At 42.0% G+C, this 12,038-nt stretch overlaps 2 long non-coding RNA genes across 2 annotated transcripts; one reads left to right on the top strand and one right to left on the bottom strand.

The window, feature by feature from the left end:
* The first annotated feature begins 1,753 nt into the window (after positions 1-1,753).
* LOC308482117 lies at positions 1,754-4,098 on the top strand. Its single transcript, XR_013989050.1, has 2 exons — positions 1,754-2,319; positions 3,848-4,098. It is a non-coding gene; the product is annotated as an uncharacterized lncRNA (long non-coding RNA).
* LOC308482149 lies at positions 3,845-8,237 on the bottom strand. Its single transcript, XR_013989088.1, has 3 exons — positions 7,955-8,237; positions 4,430-4,530; positions 3,845-3,985 (listed from the first exon to the last, which is right to left on the bottom strand). It is a non-coding gene; the product is annotated as an uncharacterized lncRNA (long non-coding RNA).
* Positions 8,238-12,038: the final 3,801 nt, after the last annotated feature.

The following is a 12,038-nucleotide window of genomic DNA, read 5'->3' as shown; positions in this document are numbered from 1 at the left end:
TTGTAAAGACCAGGGCAGGATCAGATAAAGGAAAACGGGAGAGAAACAGGCATCTTGGGATGGTAACTACCCTGCCATGTACTGACAGGGAGGTTGTATATTTTTAGAATATACTGGAAGGAATGGTGCTTTTACTTAGGTTTTTATGTTTTACCATGAGATGCAATTTTCTGGCCTTATATGCAGTTGTAACAAAAGTCAGAGAGATTTTATGATAGCTGCCAGAGTTCATAAATGATGGCATACACTAAAATATTTATAGAACTGTAAAATCTTGATTTCTCTCTGGTTTAGCAGATGGGGCCCTAAAACCAGTTTCTAGATTGTCACATTTCTTTACCCTTTGATGACAAAGAAGTCTATTATCACTTTCCCCCTGCTTCTCCCCCTCTTCCAATCTTGCAAACAAGTTCACTAGTGTGATGAGGATCACACACTCTCTCCACTTCTTTTTTTAAAATCTCCACGAGGGATCTCTCTATTGAGGGATGTCACCCATAAAAAGCTGTACAGATAACCCTTCCCGTCATCGAAGATTCAGTGTTTGTGCAATGTAGATGGCCCTTTATTTGTTTGTTTTGCACTTTCTGGTGTAATTGCATGCAAAGGGGATTGGCTCCCTTTCTGAATCTCAGCACTATGTCCCCGATAAGAGAGATAAATTCTACTTAAATGCCAAGACTTGTCCGCCTCGGCACCTTATGTATTATTACAGCTATTTGTGTCTGCTCAGAGGGTGTAATGAATTTCTATAATGCTGCTAAATCTGGTCAATATCAAAGATGGGCAGAGTTTGGGATGGAGATTAAAGAAATAGTTGCAGCATGGAATCATCAGCGTCAGAGAATTCCCCATCTGGATGGAAACCGAGGAGTAGAATTGTGCATCTGGAAATTGTGTATCTGTCTCTGTAATGCTGTAGACTGCAAAGGAATGATTTTACCACTTATGCTTTTTACTTCATCTTCATATTAAAATGAGGATACATCAAATTTGTCCTGCGGTGTAACCCACACTGAGCCAACAGCATGTGGTTTCACAGACACACCCCTTCCCATTTTCCTCCCCCCTTTCTCACATCCTGTCCTCAACATTCTAACACAAGTGTGGGGGGAACTTTGGCTCAGATATTGCTGAACTACAACTCCCAGCGCATTTGGCCACTGGCCGTGCTTGGTGGGGCTGGTGGGACTTTCAGTTCAGTAACATCTGGAGATGTTTCGCACACATAGTCTATCATGTTAGAGCATGACACAGAATTAGAACGCAGAGAGGGAAAAATGCAGTTTTGGAGGGCAGGTTTATGTAAAAAAAAAAAGGACCGGGTTTCATTCTCCATTGCTTCATTTCATGGGAAAATTTAAATGGGATGCCATTTTTCAGTGTGAACGCCAGAGGCCGGATGGAGAGGGGCAATAGTAATCCCTCTTCCCATGGGAATCCCTGAGTGCACCTCTTTGTTTTCTCCATATCATTAAAAAAAATACCATTTAATAAAATAATCAGGGAAAACAAGTCAGTGGAGATGGAAGGAGGCATACCCAGAGCTGCAGTGGGGTCAAAACTGTCATAGGAAAGCTAGCATGTCAAGAAGAGCCCTGAATCATAGATTCTGTGGGTTAGATTTCACAATTTCATGCTACATTTGAAGGTAAATGAGAAAACGGCAATCACCAAGCTGCAATCTGAAGTGGTACATTCCAGGAATGGGTAAAACCAAGTGGGATTGGCTCAGTTTCTGGATTGGACTGAAAATCTGGCCTAGGCTGCAAGACTGTTCTTATCTTTTTGGGGGTAGGTGGGTGGTAATTTTATGCATGTTTTAGCCCCATGGTGTTCAGTGGGAATATTTCCAAGTAAGCATGTACCGGATGGCAGCCTTGGCAGGTGTAGATTAATCTTCTTAGATGCAATGGTTTTTCTGCAGGTAACATCATTGATTTGAATAGGTTTCATTCCCCTTGCACCGGGTGAGAAGGCAGGGTGGTGCTCAGCAGAGTGGAGGTGGCCAATTTGTCCCCAAGCAATAGATAAGTCATCTAAGCCACGCGCCAGAGAGGAGGAAAATTGCTCAGCTTCCTGAGGGAACCCTGGTAAAGAAGGGTGCCAAGCAGGCATGCCCAACACTCAAGGCATGGCCAGGTCAACTGCATTTTATTTCTCTAAGCTCTCGCTATCCTGGAAGACAGGGAAAGACTTCAGTGCAGCAGGGCAAAAAGCAGGGCTTGCTTTGGAAAGTATAATTTGAATCCAGGAACGTGACTTAACCTTCAGATGTGGGTGAAGAAGGTGGCAATATCGTTTCAAGCCTGAGCCTGTGTGAGTCACCCAAAATGAGACGCTGCTTGCAAGAGCCAGCGGTGCAGATGTTTTACAATATAATTGTGCATGCTACTGGCTGGTCCTTGGTGGGGCTTATATAGGTCCCTGCAGTTGCTGTTATTCCTAGCATTAATGAGGAGCATATAATTAGTACTGTTGAGAGTGTATTAACTTATGGTCTGTGTGTGTGGTTTGGGAGCTGCACGGTCAGGGAAAAAACAATGCTGTCCAGGGTTGTAAAGACTGTGGAGAAAATAACTGGGTGCACTCTTCCCACCTTGGATCAAATCTATGCTTCCAGGTGTCATAAGAAAGTTGCAGAGATAGTGCAGGATAGTGCACACCCCGGAAATGATCTCTTTCAGCTTCTGCCTACTGGAAGAAGGTACAGGGTTATAAAGACTAGGACTAGCTGCCTGAGAAACAGTTTTTATCCAAATGTGATTTTGGTTTTAAATGCAGTGTAAGGTAGTCTCTATGGAAGTATATTGTATTTAATTATGGGGTATCAGAGTTTTTAGGAGGTTAACCAGGCTGGTATAGCTGGGATAGCAGGCTTGTTGGTGTTTGAATGTCTGATGTAGATTTTTTCAATTTTGTTGTTCTGTATGGGACAACGACAATAAAGATTATCGTATCGTATCGTAGACTACACATGCATGCAGACCAACCTCTGCAGGAGGACAGAATTGAATTGGAGGGGAATAGTAACAGCATAAGTGTTGTAAATATTGTAGATATCATGCAGGATAATTCCTACTTCAGGAACAGGATATTGGTTTCTCAGTCACTGTGCACACATTGGTCTATTGCTTGTAGGAGCAATGTTGGTGTGTATTTCAAGAAGTAAAATTTTGGGCACAAAAGTTGTTAAGCTTTATGGGGGAATCACAGACATTTTGCCAATTTCCCACCACCACCCCGGACATTATTCCGGACATATAGTAATCCTGTGTAGGCAGTGTGTAGGCAATGATAGCATATACACACAGATACGGATTCCCAGATTAAACAGCAGAGTGTCTTTGCATTACAGAGTGCACAACATTTAAATTCCTGCCAGTCTGATCACATCCACATCAACTGAATTTGTTAAGATAATCTGCCAAGCCATGATGAGGTTATGGATGATTAAGCAGGATACAAATCCTGATAAAAAAATAAGAAAGAAAGAAGGCCAAACCACATCAAAAATGTTATGTCTAGTTGGCTCAAGGTTGTATGTGGCTGTGTGATGAAATCCACAGTTGGTAAATAAATATTTCAAAACTTCAGGATCATAGAGGGTTACATAAATGTTTGTCTTTGAGCCAAATATGGATATTCAAGTACAGACATATCCAAGTGCAAGACTATTATTAATGAAATTACAGATAAATTGCTAGATAAATTACTATTCATTACTTCTGTAGGCATGTTTTAAAAATTTCCCAGATTAAATCCCAAGAACAAGTGATTTCTCCAGTTGCTTGACATAAGATATAAGTGAAGTCAAAGTTGAAAGTATCTTTTCATCCCTCTACAGGGCCAATGTAGTGCATCGCCAGCTCTTCTATGCAAGCCTTTTAGAAGAGGTACACAAGACTGTTACCTTGCTGAAGCTCAGCAGGCCTGGGTCTAATCCGGATTCTGGAGGGAAGACCATATGGGACCTACATGCACACTGTCTTGTACTCTGTGATGGAAGAAAAGTGGGATATGAATGTAAAAAATAACAAAATGAAACGACTCTTCCTTAAAATCACAATAAAACCATCGAAATGTGCAATGAAATAATCATGTTTCTGCCCAAGCTGAATTCTTTGAAGTCTGCTATATTTATTAAATAATAATAATAATAATAATAATACCCAGATCTTCCTCCAGATTGGAGCACTGGAGAGCTAACAATACAACATACAATATCAACAGTATTTCAAAATGTAATTGATTCCAATAGGAGAGTTAAGCTAATGCATTAAAATAGCTCCCATCAAAGTGAGTGGCCCTTCAAAGGGCTTAGCTTTGGCTGGATCCTGCTCAGGATTTAAAATATAAAACCAACTAATTCTCCCAAGGCTTTATGAAAGAGCAAAGTTATGAACTTGACATGTGTTTGCAAACTCACATTTGTTGCGTTCATACATTACATTTTTAAGTGCACAGTTGCCCTGTTCCAACAAGTGTGAAGGCCATGCAGTCATCTGGTAGAGATAGCAAGAGCAGATGCTGAAAGGCAGAGAATGGGCAGTAAATCAAAATGCCAAGAACTGGAATTGGAAAGTAAGAATGGTCAGTGGCAGGTCTTTCAGAACCCTGGACAGGTCTCTCCAAACAGGTCCCATGGGGAAAACAATTTGTCCTAATGCATACTGGATGTAAACTGTATAATTCCTGACTTGGTCTTCCAAGCCCAAATCTTTTGCTAGAGAATGGGAATATTTAAATGAATAGCCACTTGGTTGTCAGTGCAACTCCATTAATTGGAGCTGGACACTCTGCTGTGGTGAACAGTTTGACCTGTGAGGTCTTTGAGGGCAAGGATGCTGGTTCCTCAGTACAGTATGTCCAACATGGGGCATAGCTGTCAACTTTTCCATTTTTTAAGGGAAATTCCCTTATTCCGAATAGGATTCCTTGCAAGAGAATGGAAAAGTTGACAGCTATGACATGGGGACTGCTGCTCCTGAGGGTCCTGGCTTGGGGTAGGATCTTAGTTTTAGTTTTAGTCTTAGTCTTTAGTCTTAGATTTAAATAGTTTCTGTTTACTGGGTGCTAGCTCAGTGCCAGGGTCCACAATGAGTGCTTCTGTGAGTTGTGCTCCTGATTCACCTATCCTTCTAAGTCAATTTCCAAGGCACAACTTGTGTCAGCATCTTGGGTGCAGTGTGTGAGGCAGAACTCAGATCATCACTTAAGTGGGACCCGATGCTCAGGTCCAAGTCAAAGATAAGCCCCAAAGTATTTCTGCAAAAGTGTTTCCCTGTTGCCGGCTATCAACTTGTCATTTAACACCTCCATTTTTGTAGATGAATAGCACCAGCTTCTGTACACTGATGAGCTTGTTGGGGAGATGGATGTTGAGTCGAGGCTTCTTTTCTTATTTCAAACATACCATGAGGTGAAGGAAAGGCATTACTCCCTGCAGTAAGGTAGATCTCAGACCAACTACGCAATGCGGCCGCACAGAACACGAATCCTACTGTCAGAAGTGCTACTAATTATTCTAATCACTTTTGCATGGCTTCAGCAAATCCACTTTCCCCACTCCCCTTTCAGAAGCCATAAGACCAATGCTCCCATTAACCCGCTTCCTGGAACAATGCAGAGCTGGCAAATAAGCCCCATTATTATTCCGTTCCAGAGGAAATATAAATGATTTACATTTATATGCCAGCGTTTCCCTCCTTGTTGCCCCAGTAAGAGCTGTGAAATGATTTATAAGGATGCCGAAGTGCTGGCACAGATGTTATACAGCTTGAGCCTGTTTGCCTTGCACAGTGTGAGAGGCCATTCTGAGTGCGTGCCAAGGCACAGGTAGGCTATGAAATGACACTTGTGCCAGAGGCATCCGCGCAGTTGCAACACGAGACCAGCAGGGATCTTGATGGTTGTGAAAATATTTTGGCACTCTTCCTTTGAGGAGGGTGTTTCGGTGCAGTGCAAATGCAGAGGGTGGGAAGGATGCTTAGTTCTCATAATTAGCTGCCTCATTTAAATTCCTAATGGACTTCGGGATCACGAAAACCATTCTGCTGTAGAACAGTAGGCAGCGTTGTTGGGCCCTTCCTGAGGTTTTCTTTCATCCAGGAAGGTGAAAAGCTGATTATGCAATGGCTGCCTCCATGTCTCCTGCGGGGAGGAGGCCAATGGTACCAGTAAGATAGCAATTTTTGACATGAGCAAGGGAAGCAAGGGCCTCAGACTGGTGAAGGTGCCATGAATGGTGCAATAACAAGCGTAAATGTTATCTTATAGTGCAGGGGCTGGGAATCTCAGGCTAGGGCCTAGCTTTCAACTTTTCCTTTTTCTTGCGAGGAATCCTATTCAGAATAAGAGAATTTCCCTTAAAAAAGGCACTAGGGGACACTAGGGGCTAGGGGCCTAATACTTAACCTCTCTACCTGGCACTTTGGTCTCTTCCCATCACACCCCCCCTTCTCAGTCACATCTACTTTCCCCAGGCCATAGCCAAACCCAACCCTCACTTCTTACCCTTCCTGAGTGTTTTTGCCTGTCTAGAACATGTCCTTGGACTCTGATCATGCTTCTCGCATGAAGCGTGGATGTGTGAGTGTGTAGAAACGTGCCTACTGTATGAAAGTAAAATGTCTATTTGTTCCTCCAGCCTCAAAATTGGCCAGTTTTTGCACCCGGAGAAAGCAAATATCCCATGGGTTGCAGACATTGGAGTGCCCTTGTACACAAAGAGTCTGAGCGCAGTGTCTGGATTTAAAGAGCAAATTAGAGACTAGTGACTCTGTATATTGGTGTTCATTTCCCCCATGGGTCTCCCAAATAGACTATCTTTCTCATTCGGCACAGAGAGATCTCAGTGCACCGGTTCGTAAGCAACCCAGGCATTTTAGTGCACTTAGATTTTTCTCCCAGGGGTTGCTCTTGGCTCACACTGCACTCCCTTTATCTCAGATTTAATCTTAAACAGCATGATTTGGGTCTTGTTTACATGTGGGCATGCACACTCCTCACGTGTGATTCCTAAGCTGACAGCTACCTTTTTGGCAAACTGAAAAAAATGTGCCCGAGCCCAAGTCTCACTATTCCTTGCATCTGCATATTTAATTATTCATTTTGCATTTTATTAGAGTGCTATCTGATTCATTTTTTAAAATTGTAGTTGCAGTGTACCAAAAATAAAAAGTAACAAAATAAAGAATGCTTGACCACTTCTGATAACTGGCTACTGGCTTAAAAAAAACCAGCAGCAGAAATGTGGGGCAAGAGAAGTATCTGTCTATCTATCTATCTATCTATCTATCTATCTATCTATCTATCTATCTATCTAAATCTAGCCCCCTTTTACCAGCCCTGATGGCATTTATAATAATTATTAATATTTATTGGAACTGTCTTTCGTCACCTTATATATTAAATATTCAGAACTCTGCTGTGGTGCTGAACGCCATTTCATCGGATGGCTTTGCCTTAAATCATTCCCTGTTTAATTTTGTAGCTGGATTCTGCCCATCCACAGCCTCTCATTTACCTCCTTTTCCAGAATGACTCACAACGCAAGACAAAACAGCTTGATGCCTGACCATAGTTTTCGTTTTCTTTTTCTAGCTGGTACCACAAGAGCAGGGAAATCCATTAAGAAAAATGTAAGCTCTCTTTCTCCTCCCCAACTCCGGCCACTTCTCCTCCTTCTAAAGCTGCATTTCAAGGAGAATTGGGCTGGCTGGCTGGGAATGGTTTTCTTTCAAAAACCATTAACCTGAGCTTGCGCCAGGGTTGCCACAAGTATGCATTGCTTCCCATCTCCCGTTCAAGACATGTTTCTGGTTTTGATTCTTTGTCTGCAGCGTTCCACGACAGATGGTGTTTTAATAAAGTCCAGTAGGAATATTACTGTGAGTAAACAATCCAGGGCATGCCAATTTTATAATTGCTGGGTACCGACGCAGCCTCTTACCTGCTGAATCCAAATTGGGAAGGAACCAACTGTGCACACACATATACCTACTAGAGGCAGCCAAATTCGCAGCTGTGGTATGCTCCAGCCCTGTGCTTCACCACGGAAGGTAAATTGCAGCTCCAATCAGGCGCCTTGGCACTGGGTGTGAGGAACTACTGCCATCTGGCTTGTCATCAAAGCGCGGTCACTGAGTTTTGGGGAGATGGAATGACTTGCTTTTAAAAAACAAAATGAAAAAACAAAACAAAAACCCAACCTTGACGAGCAGGGAGATTGCTATCTCCACCATTATAGATTCATTTTAAAATAACATTCTTGGCTTTCCTTGCTGATTATGGAACTGGGATTTTCTACTTTAAGTCATTCCCACGCCCTATGGGGGAAATGAGAGTCTAAACCTGTTATATGCTAATTAAGGATTCACACCCACATGACTTGTCAAAAAGATAAATCTTGCTCATTTGTTTTCATCATTAGCAGGATTTTTCTTTTTTTCTTTTTTTTGAAAAAGAAAAGAGCACAACTCTGTTTTCAGCGAGTATGTCCTTAATATAATATTGATCCAATAAGAACTGTTTCAAAAGATGCTTACATTTCATTTTCATCATCAAAAGGCAAAAAAGTAAAAAAAAAAAAAAAAAAAGCCAACAGTCACTCTTCATTCTTAGAATTTATTTCTGTGGCTTTAAGGGAAAAAAGGGTTCTCATGCAGACTTGGCAGCAAGGGCCCCATCAGAAAATATATAAAGAACCAGAGAGAAAGAGATATTTTTAGTTTGAGTTGCAGATAATTAATGTAATTTCTATATCACTTTCATTAACGTGACAGAAGCCAAACGTCTTTGGTTGAACAAGTGACATTTGTTCTCTAATGTCTGTATTCGGGAGCAGACCACCTCTAAGGAGAAAAATCTCAAATAAAATAAAATAAAATAGATGGGTGCTAGTGGAAATTATAATATTGGGTGTGTCAGGTGGAATGATTCTTGGTTTCTTTTCACCCACTTCTACCAGTTTATATATTTTGCCAGGACACTTTCATATTTATCTCTGCAAGTGTAAGATATATAACTTGGGTCGGGAAGGAGGATGTGGAATAAGTGAAAGGTGGGATTGTCATGATTCCAATAAATAAAATAAAACCATACATTGTTACAAAACAGTCTATAAAGATGCTTCTTCAGTCAGCTAGCCTACAAAATTGTATAATTTTTGACCAAAGCCACTACCAAAAATTCCCCTAAAGTACCATTTAAAATTAATGTGGGAGTTCCTCTTCAGTTGAAGCATGGAAAGAATTTGGAGTTAAACCAAAAGCACTTCTTGAACGTGAGCAAAAGTGCCTTGTTGGCAGGGAGGATGGCTATCCTAGTTTCCTGGTAGGTGGATCACTCTTGTTTATCAAGAAGGGTAAGCATGGTGCAAACATACTGGCAGGACTGACAGATTGGCTCTGTTGATGCATTTGCACCACCCTGCCTCACCCTTCGTCTTCCAGTAAGCAGCCACAACCCACCTGCAGGGCGCAAGTGTGATGTCTCAGCCCCACCATGGCCAGCTGCTTTTGAAGATTAGTTAAGTTCCTGGAGGAAGGAAACTCCTGCACATTCCTTAGATGCTCTATCTAGCTAGTATTGTTGACACTAAAAGGCATCCAGGGTTTTAGAAAGGGAAGTTCCCCAGCTGGGAATTAAACAAGAGATCTTTTGCATTACAAGTATGTCCTCTCCTACTGAGTTATCCCTCCCACCCCAAAAAACCATGCTTGCTGGAGTTTCTGTAGGGCCATGCGGGCCCCATCCCTGCAAAACCCCTTCCTTAGGCAAAATGCGAAGAATTTCAAGGGAAACTAAAGAGCCAAAAAGACTGGTGAGTACAATGTGTTCTGAATTCTGTGTTGCTTCCTAAATGCAACAGAAGTTATTTCCGTAATCTTGGCTAGCCAAGGGTATGATCCATCCTTTCTTTGCACTGAGGGCAGAGCATGGAAGCCGGGAAGGCAGCTTAGCAAAGGATGAGTGATGAGAGATACAGTGGTACCTCGAGTTAAGTACTTAATTCGTTCCCGAGGTCCGTTCTTAACCTGAAACTGTTCTTAACCTGAAGCACCACTTTAGCTAATAGGGCCTCCTGCTGCTGCCACGCCGCTGGAGCACAATTTCTGTTCTCATCCTGAAGCAAAGTTCTTAACCCAGGATACTATTTCTGGGTTAGCGGAGTCTGTAACCTGAAGCGTCTGTAACCTGAAGCATATGTAACCCAAGGTACCACTGTAGTATGAAAGGGAGGAAAGAGGAATGGGAATTTGGGAAGAACAAAAGCTATGAAGAGATGAAGGGTGGGGGGGAAGCATGAAAGAATGAAAGCTCCAAAGAGACTTTGGACTCTTTTGAACCTTGTGGAAGTTCAAAACAGAATTGTATTTTTATTCACAGCGGAGTGTTACATCACCGGATAGCACATTACCCCATGGGACAGCTCAGCATAACATGATTTATTTGCAGATATGTAGTACACATCTCCCCTTCAAATATTGCAGATGGACACCTGCACACACAATAAATAAAAAAGGAAACACATATGTCATGCAAAGTGTGAATCAGCCCACTGAGTTTTCAAATGCAGAATTAAATTACAACAGGCTCTGGCTCTCTTCAGTAGAGACTGTCCATCTCAATGAACTGTAGCAGATGCTTAACAACATCTAAAAATTCCCCTGGAAAGAGAGGTTACCATTATTTAACACCAGCAAAGAGAGCTTCCATAACTCACAGAGGATCTGCCAGATCCAATCCTTTTTTGTTGTTGTTGCTAGAATGCCATTTACAAGAAGTGCCTAAATTATTCTCCAGAGCAGAATTGATACTTAAATAAGACTTTTTTTTATTATTTCTAAAAGAAGTGGATGTTATACTACTTTTCCTTTCAGAATTCTCTCCAACATGACTATCAAATGGAAGTTGCTGGTTTTAATGGTCATTCAAACAACTCTGCTGACTTCTCAGATGTCTTTACTGGGGGGTTATCTTTGTGACATAACAGGATAGGCCTACCCACACATAATCTCATGCATCTCTATCATGTCCGCTGTTACTTGCCATTTTTTCTAAACTAGAAAGCCTCAGAAGGTTGTAGCCTTTCTTCACAGGGCAATTACTCCAATCCCTTGATCGCTTTTGTTGCCATTTTCTAGCTCTGTATAAGGCTTTCCAGACAAGTGTGTACCTTAGCATGTATGCTCCAGACAGGGCTGGAGAGGCCATTAGATGGCAGCACACAGGACAGGCCAAGCAGGTTGCCTCAGGAGGGAAGTAAGTAGTTCTGAGGGAACTTGTCCCAGTCCAATTGGCCCCCTCACATCACCTGGCTTCCCAGGCCCAGAGCATTATGGATGGTTGTGTCAATCTCTCAGCTGGAAAGAATTGTAGTTCCCTTCACCTGATGTTGCAGATATCAAATGATGTGAGCTATTTATAAGTCATAAACAATTGGCCAGTAACGGAATACTGGAATAAATGGACTGTTTCCCTTCTCTTATAGCAGTCTTTGCACATCCCTATTGCTTCAGATATTTCCCTTAGAAGGCTGTGTTATGACCTGATAGATTTTCTTTGCCAGGAAGCTGTTCTTGACAATCTGGCTAACAGGCAGTTTTCTTAATTTCACTTCATTATTCTTAATTATGAAACCTTGCCCCACCTAAAATGCTAAATTGCAAGCCTGCAATTATTACTACAAGCACAGTTCTGAATTAATGACTCTTATGTATGGAAATGTGGAGTTTTGCACATGGGTGTTTCAGGAAGAGCAGCACTGATTTCGAAATCCCATGTACTGACTTGGAGTAGACTGCATGCTCCTCTTGAAATGCGTTTTACCCCCGAGTGTGCATAGGATTGCAGCAGTGAAGGCATACTTGGATTTACAATTGCGGCTCCCACAAATACGTGGCCTGGGAGAACTGCTAATTTACTCCCACGCAACCTAAGGAGATTAACATAAAAACACCAGTAATACTCTGCCCTTTGCATCTACTTCCATCTCATAAATCAAGGAGACTCACTAAGCAAGACTGTTTTCC

This window comes from Podarcis pityusensis (genome assembly GCF_964106645.2).
Source record: "Podarcis pityusensis genome assembly, chromosome: 7".
Classification (NCBI taxonomy): domain Eukaryota; kingdom Metazoa; phylum Chordata; class Lepidosauria; order Squamata; family Lacertidae; genus Podarcis; species Podarcis pityusensis.
Note: the sequence above shows the minus strand (reverse complement) of the source record. Positions and strands in the feature narration are given on the sequence as shown.